At 43.6% G+C, this 8,027-nt stretch overlaps 1 long non-coding RNA gene across 6 annotated transcripts in view; it reads left to right on the top strand.

The window, feature by feature from the left end:
* Positions 1-99: 99 nt before the first annotated feature.
* Positions 100-8,027, top strand: part of LOC122165121 — a 58,225-nt gene continuing 50,297 nt past the window's right edge. For all 6 annotated transcript variants that reach the window (XR_006170403.1, XR_006170401.1, XR_006170399.1 and 3 more), the window contains exons 1-2: positions 100-215; positions 2,061-2,183. This is a non-coding gene — a long non-coding RNA (uncharacterized LOC122165121). The remainder of the gene's footprint in view (positions 216-2,060; positions 2,184-8,027) is intronic.

Raw genomic sequence — 8,027 nt, 5'->3', positions numbered from 1 at the left:
ACGCAGCGACGCGCCGCACTGCCGTTCAGCGCCTGGCAGCGGCCGGCACCGCTCGGCCCCGCCCCACGTCCAGCTCGAGGGGCGGCCGTTGGCGGCCGACGGTGTGCTTAGCGGCCCAGCGCCGCTGCGGATAACCGACATGCGCGTTTCAGGTCGGCCTTGCCGATGAACTGAGAGCTGCTGCTGATCAGAAAGGAAAGCGTGATTTCCTACAGGTAAAATGCAGTCGGCTTCCTCACAAATGACAACAAATAGTTGCCCGGTGAGGCTGCGGATGCTCCCTCCCTGCCATACCTAAGTCAGCCCTGACAGAGGCCTGTGAGCCTGAGCCCCACAGTGACGGAAGCCTCACACCACTCCCCAGGCCGTGTCCTCCAGCACTGGTGGCTGTATCACTGGGAACACAAACCTGCATCTCCACATCCTCTAAGTTCAGCCCGTGCTATGGATGGTGCTGTGTGAAGCCAGGAGTTGGACTCAGTGATCTTCATGGGTCCCTTCCAACTCAGTGTATCCAATGATTCCTCTTCCCAGAAGACAGACATTGAGAAAAGATTTCATTCCTGAGCAGTATATAGGAAGAAAATGCTGCTAAGCTGGAAACCTCCATGCTTTTCAGCTTTCCGTAGGTTAAAAGCACTTATTCTTTTCATCTTTCCTCACAGCTTGCTTCACACATCGGCTTTTCTTCTTGTTTTCCCAACTCTCTGCAGCTGGTTTGCCTTTTTCTTGAAACTTGGTGTCCGTTGCTAAGCCCCATGTTAACTTTCCCAGGTCTAAATTGATTAAAAAGGTGATATGATGTGCCAGAACTGATCACCATCTCTGCATGCCCAAACATTTGCCTTCTCTCTGTGAGCGTCCCACTGCTGGTGCACATTCAGCTCATTGCCAGTTTTACCTCCAAGGCTCTTTCTGCTTTATCTTTGTCTTTTCCCATGCTGGATTTGTGGTGAAGGTTGACCTCCTTCCTGCATACATTTTGAACATTCCATCTCCCGAGGCATGGGAGATCCTCACTCCGAGCACTGGCTCCACTCCTCGAGTTGTGCTGATGCTGTAGTTTGTAGGCCTACGCTATCAGCTGTGTCAGTGAAACAACTCAGTCTAACAAAAAACAAAGGAGAAGGGAAGGACAAAGATGGGTTTTGTGTTTTTTATTAATCCAGATCATTTTGGTGATCTGATTTACAGAGCAGCATGCAAAACCAGTTTCTTGTTTGAGGTCACTGAACATCTCACTGGGCGAGCTGGTTTCTCGCTATCATTTCGTCCTTCCTACACATTGGGATAACTTCCAACTGTGCTCTTAATACAGCCTTAATTTTTCTCTCCTTCCAATTCTCAAAATAAAGACTATTTTCTTTGAAGACAATGTCTTCAGTCTTCCACTCTTCCCCTTTGCAAAAGCTTTGAAAATAAGTTGCAACAGTAAGAGACAGAGATTTTTCCCTATCTTGAAGTAAACAGGGCTGGCTAGGACCCTCAGTGAGCTTGCTTCAGCCTTTTGCTCCAGAAACTTGCCTCTCTCTCTTGCCTTCTCTCTTTTGTCCTTTCCATCATCCCTCTTTTACATCTCATACCCTCTCACCACCAAAAAAAAAAAAAAAAAAGACCACAACCAAAGCAATTGATAAATCTGCTATTCTGTTTGGATCATCTGTGAGGAATCAGGGCTGCTCAAGCTTCCTTGGGCCATATGCAGTTAATAACACCTGCACTGCACTGTTGGGCAGTGGCTTAGCAATGCAGGGTTGTGTGCAGGGCTGAGAATCCTCTCAGGGACTGAAATGTTACACCAGATCAGGTAGAATTACCTTGTTTAGCAAGTCAGAACTCTCAAGATGTCCTCTACTCTTTTGGTGTCAGCTATATTTCTTTAACACACATCTACTGGAGCAAAACACTTCATAAAAATTGCAGCAAGAAATCAGACTTTTAGAGCTGCAGGGGAACACCTGAAAACCGATGAGAGGGACATCAAAACACAAGGCAAATCTATTATTTTGTTTGAATAAAATTTCATAATGGCAGCTCCAACTTCTTTTTTTTCTTGACAGAGACGTTTGGCTGGCAAGTGGACGAATCCTTCTGTTTGTAGACAACTGCATTTTCACTCCAGTACCCTGCCTAAAGAGAAGAACAAAAAGCCAACCCTGACCTTGGAACTGAGAAGTAGGCAGGTAGGTTTCAAAATAGCAAACATCAAGGGAGTGTCAAGGCTCTGATTTTACATGGAAGGCTTATAGCAGTCTTGACTAAAGGCAAAGGTTAACCTGTCTCCCTAGTTAGTGTCGCCAATGCAGGATTGCAAAAATGATTCTGTGGGAAAGCTGTGGGAGGGCTTACAGTTTACCTGTGTCCAATAAAAAGACAAGAAATGCCAGATCTGCTGCCAGCTTCTGCTCCCCAAGGGAGGTTCCCACATGGATCAGCTTTAGAAACTCATAAAAATGAGCTGTTTCTTTTTAAATGTCGCATTTTCAGATTTGAAGGTACTGATTTATTTTTGTTAAATACTCGTGTGCAAAGAGAGATTTAAAGATTTAAGAGTACTTCAGTTAAAGCCTCTTTAAACCAGACTGCTTCAGTCTAAAATAACTTTGGTCGCTAGAGGGCCATGCCCATTTCTTTGGGACCAAGAAGTGCACTTGGGCTCCCATATCAGCTTTATCTTTTCCAGTCCTTTCAGTAAAAAAGGGCATGCCTCCCTCTGCTAGCTTCTCCTGTTCCACCGAGAGCCTGTGGCAGGATTTGAGTCTGCAGGCATTTACAACAGCACTTGTGTTTCTCTTCATTTGGTGCCATCGGTGTCCTGAGAAAATCCTTGCTTTCAATATTTATGCACCCCTCGTACACCAATCCAGGGTTAAATGTCTTCTACTCGGTTATAAATTCAAGATATGTTTTGTTTATTAGAGTGGAAAATGAAGATGCTGTTCCATCACTTCAACAATAAGGTAGCAGAAAGGGTGCAGTATGCTATCAATTGCACAATGCTATAGGAAGGCAATGCTTTTAATTGTATCGTACCCCAAAGAATAAAATAAGATCTCTGAGTTGCATCACTACAAAAGTTACTGCAGGACGCAAGGAATGTGCCACATGGCATTAGGCAGAGGTGTTGGGAAATAAGGCTATCTAATAATGCATGGATAATTCATTGCAGAGTATGAAAAACTCTGTGGTGAGTCTATGTGGAATAAAAAGGAAAGGCGGGCACCTACCTACCAGCTGCAGTTACTCAGCACTGTAAGCATGTGAGAACAAATGTTCCTGGAACAAAGCCCCCGCCTCTCAGTGCTGCAGTTGTGTCTTATCCTGAATGTATGCAGAATATGGCTTTATAATCAGATGTTCCGAAGAGCCATACAGAGCTTTTGAATATGTGATAACCCAAACCGTTCAGAGTGGGAGAACAAATGATAGAATCGTAGAATATCTGGAATTGGAAAGGACCCGTAAGGAGCAGTGAGAGCAACTCCTGAAAAAAAAAGATAAACGTGAAATTAAGAACTGCATTTCCTAAATTCCGTTCCACAGGGAGTTGCTTTCCACATATTTGGTAATATTTTATTTTCTGGTAAGCCAGTTTTATGGAATTAAAGATGAAAAAAGTGAAGAACACAAAGTAGAATGGGTGCAAATATTGACGTTTGGTGATAGGAAGGAAAGCCAAGTATTCTGAAATGCCTCACACTTTTAAAAATTGATGAATATGTGATATACATACATAGATGTATTCAGCCAAGTAATGGTAACTGAGCAAAGTTATTTCTGCCTATTTTACTTATTTCTAAATTTGGGGATTACAAAAGAGCAGATGGGAGTTTATGACTCCTGCGAACCCCCCCCTCTTGTTTCTAGGTCATGTGTGTACGCTTTCCCATTCATGCCCAACTCTAAGAAATCTCTTACAAGAATAAATAAATGCAGACTTGACCCACAGAGGTAGAGCAGAGGTCATTCAACACATCCTGAAGTTGTCAGTTCTCAGACCAAACCTGAAATGTGTGCAGGAATGAAAAGATTGATAATCCTACAGTAGTGCAGTCAAATCCCAGCTTTCTTTTATGGAGACCAAACAGGAAAGCATAGGAGAAGAACACATTTCTCTGACAACACTGAACAACAACAAAATCTGCATCAGAACAGCATGTAATACACGTGACCACATTGTATATTAGAGATAAACAGCTAAAAGATGGTGCTCTTGGTAGGTTTCACAGGGCTCTGTCTTACCTGACATCTCACCAGCCATTTTGGTGACAACAGTCTAATGTTTGCAATGTGGCCATAAGGTAAGCACTTAAAATACCTCCCTTAGGTGCACAGAAATAATTCACAGAATCATAGAATCTTTCGAGTTGAAAGGGACCTCTAAAGGTCATCTGAAGCTCCCAGAGTTGGACTCCAAACTCAAAGGCAGCTAAGAAATTACAAAGTGGAAAAATTAAGAATATTCAGGCTGTACTGGAGAAGCAATCTGAGTTTCAGACATTCAGTGGGAGGTTAAAACATGGAAGGTAGTGGTGCTGAGAGAGACAGGAATTTGCCTGGTGAATGGCAAGTGTGGGATGTATTAGCTATGCAGAATCATGAGATCACAGAGAAGGAAATAAAACGTTTGAAAGTCTAATTTAAAACATTGTGTTCTGGCTCAGCCGCTTCACTACAATGCATATCCTAATAAGTTGCAGAGAGCTCCATGAAAATAATCCAGAAAATAATGAATTAGCCAGAAGGATGGAGTCTCCTACTGGGAAAAATCAAAGAGATCCCATCTATATTACTAAGCTAAAAATAGCTACAGAGTCAGGAAAACGCTTTGGGACTTCTAGGGACTGTGCACCTGAGCAGACGTGGCTGACACCACTCAATCCTCACAGCAAAAGATTTGGTGGGAGGATGAGGGCAGTGATTTGGTAAGCACCAGAGGATAGGACTCCTGGAACTGCACGTGCAAGTATGCAGAGCGAAACACCAGGACATTGACTGTGAGGATGCAATGTGTTACTGCTACTATGAGCACATGGACCACACAGCTCACCTGCTCTTTACCGTCTGCAATCTGCAGCAGTGGAGTGAACTGCAAAATTCTTTTGCCACCTTTCCCTCAACTACCTCATGAGTGCAACAACAGGTTCTAAATAGTCTTCAAACTTCATGTTACTTGTATCTTACTTAAGCCATGTCGTTCTAGAGAGAATTTGCACTAATGAGCTATATCTGCTTGCAGACATGAACAGTTTCTCAGTCATGTGCTGTGGTTTACTGGCTTCAGTTGCCTACAGAACTGCTTGGTGGCCAGCCAGGCCTGGTCGCACAGCCACGTGCCTCTGTTCAGTGCATTTGAATGCTGTGTCAGTGTTCACACAGAATACCCATAAATACTTCTCTTCTTTCAGTTTGTACACAGTCTGCTTTCATGCAAAGAGGGACTCAGATTGTCCAACACACTGGCAGACATCTTCTTTGCAGAAAAGATCCTAATGGATTTCTGGTGTCTGTGATTTTAGAATTGGGCACATTTTCCAAAATCTGCAGCTCAGAAATACGTCCTATCAAAGAGGTTTTCTGAGAATTGCCACAAGAATGATAAACTATTTGCTTTTCTTCAGTCTGTAGAAAACAGAAGGTTAGCCCTCAGACCACTGTAACCCCACAGACTGAGTTTAGATTGAGTAGCTGGCACACGTACCATTTGCTGTGAGGATAGAAAGAACAAAAACACAGCATGTAATGCAGAGCCAGCAAATTCTCCTCATTTTATCAAGCTGGACAGTTCAGCAGCATGCAGGGCCAGTAAATGGACTTTGAGAAATTACTAAAGAACCAAGTGGTCCTTTAGTGCAGGAATACGTGCAGTGAAGCATACTTTGTCACTCTTGACATACTTCCAGCACCGCCAGGGGACTGTTTGCAAAGTCTGCATAGAGCCCAGCACTGGGTTACGTCGCAGTGGAACCTTACTTACAGAGACAACTCTCTCCTCTTTTCTGAATTTCTGAGATGGAATCAATGTGTCCTGAGTGAACTGAGAATCAGTTATTTAAGGCTTTACTTCAGCAACACCATCTTATCTTGCAACTTGTAAGAACTTGCTTGACTCATGGAAAGTAGTGAGATGTTTTCTCTGTGCATGTGAGATGTATTTTCTCTGTACAGCTGAACATGCGCAGAATGGATAAAGGACAAAGGCCACAGTCCAATATTCTCTCACCTCCTCCTGTAGAGCACAGTGCCTGCAACTGCCCTAGGTGGTTTAGATGGCTTTTCTAAATTCGTGGTTCTCCACAAAGAGACTTCCAAGATGTGGCACACAATTTTCACACGAGGTTTTTAAAGGAAACAAAAACCAAACACCTTATGTATCTCCAGTAGCAGATTCAAAGTCTCCATTGTACCAGCTCTTATCTGAAGAGGAATAAGTATTTCCATGTCAGCAGCTACTGTGTGAGGGGAGGACAGGGATACCTGACCATTGATAACGTGGCCACCAGAGCAGCGTATTTATAAAAGTCTTTGCTCATTAGTAACTTCCTGAGCATTAGGTAAGTTCTTTCACAACAGCAGTTACAGCCAGTAAACAGAACCTCACTGCTACATCTGGTATGTTCAACTGCTCCTCTAAACTGCCTGCAGCAACAAGCCAGGTGGTGCAACAACCTGCACTTGTAGCTCAGCATGGTAGAAAAAGAGAAGATAAGGAGAGAGGATAAAATGAAGCACAAAGTGTTGGTGAAATCTGATGTACTCTAGGAAACTGAGTGGCTTACGCTGAGGGCATGCAGTAGGTGGGCAGGGGCAAAAGATGGTATTTTGGTGAAGAGAGTTACAAGGACAGGAAGGTAGAAGAACACAATCACAGAATGTCAGGGACAGGAAGGGAGCTTGAAAGATCATCTAGTCCAGTCTCTCTGCTGGAGCAGGAATGCCTAGATCAGGTCGTGCAGATCTGGGGTAGTGCAGCAGTTTGTGGGAGTGGGACCTGCAGAAATCTGTGCATCTGGGGATCTGATAAAGGGAAGGAAAACTCTAAGAGAGGAGAGGCAGGCAAGGATGGAAACGTACCACTCCTGACCCATCTTCATGATTTGCACAAAACGTATGCTGGTAATATCTACTGATTCTGGCTCACAAACAAATTAAAATTCGAGACCTCCCTGCTCCAGCTCAGTCTTTTACAAGTTATCTGCAATCGAAAGCTCAGTGTGCTTTTCATCGAACAGCGTCTGCCGCTGACCACACAGAAACCACACCGGCACGAAAGGCTTACAAAACACAAACGGAATGAGGTAGAGCGGCTCCTTGCTGGCCTCACAAACTGTGTCCGAGCTCCCTCTAGCGAGTTGTGTTGTTTTTCGACGCTCGGGGATCGCTGCCGGCTGCCGTGTACTTGCGGACTGAATAGCTAAATTTACATACGTGCATATACATATGTATATTTTTTAATAAGCAGACAAAGGGTCTTTGTACCTGTCCAGTACATTTTCTACGAATTCTACTTCACAAAGCTAAGTTCGTTTTTTCAGAAGTTGCTAGAGAAGTAAAAAGGAGAACAAATACAGTTTTAATGGCATTAGAAACAAGTTGAGACTAGACTGCTTCCAAAGCTCCTGTAAAACAAAAGCAGTAGCTTTATACAACTTCCTACTTTAGATAGCATAACTATTTTCTGAAGTAGCATTTCTGGAAGGGGAGGTGAAAGAGGGCTTTCGCCATGATGGTTAAGGAACAAACACTAGAAATGGGTCTGGTGTATAAATCATTTCCCTTGGCATCGTATAAATCAGGAAAACGGCTGAATCTCTAACTTTTTGTAAAAGTCAAACTGCTCAGCTGCTCAGTTTTCTGAACTGATGAATGAATTCTGAAACATGGCCACTGTGAGCCTAAAAGGGAAAGACTACCACTCATTTAAGTGCCAGAATATGAGGTATTTTCCCATGAACTATGAACTGTTGCTTCAGCTCTTTCACACGTGCACACACCTCTACCTATGTTTGTTTTCAAAATGGGGGGGG

This window comes from Centrocercus urophasianus, unplaced genomic scaffold (genome assembly GCF_019232065.1).
Source record: "Centrocercus urophasianus isolate 14NV4802_14NV808 unplaced genomic scaffold, USGS_Curo_1.0 seq_10, whole genome shotgun sequence".
NCBI lineage: Eukaryota > Metazoa > Chordata > Aves > Galliformes > Phasianidae > Centrocercus > Centrocercus urophasianus.
This window is presented reverse-complemented; position numbering and strand designations above follow the sequence as displayed.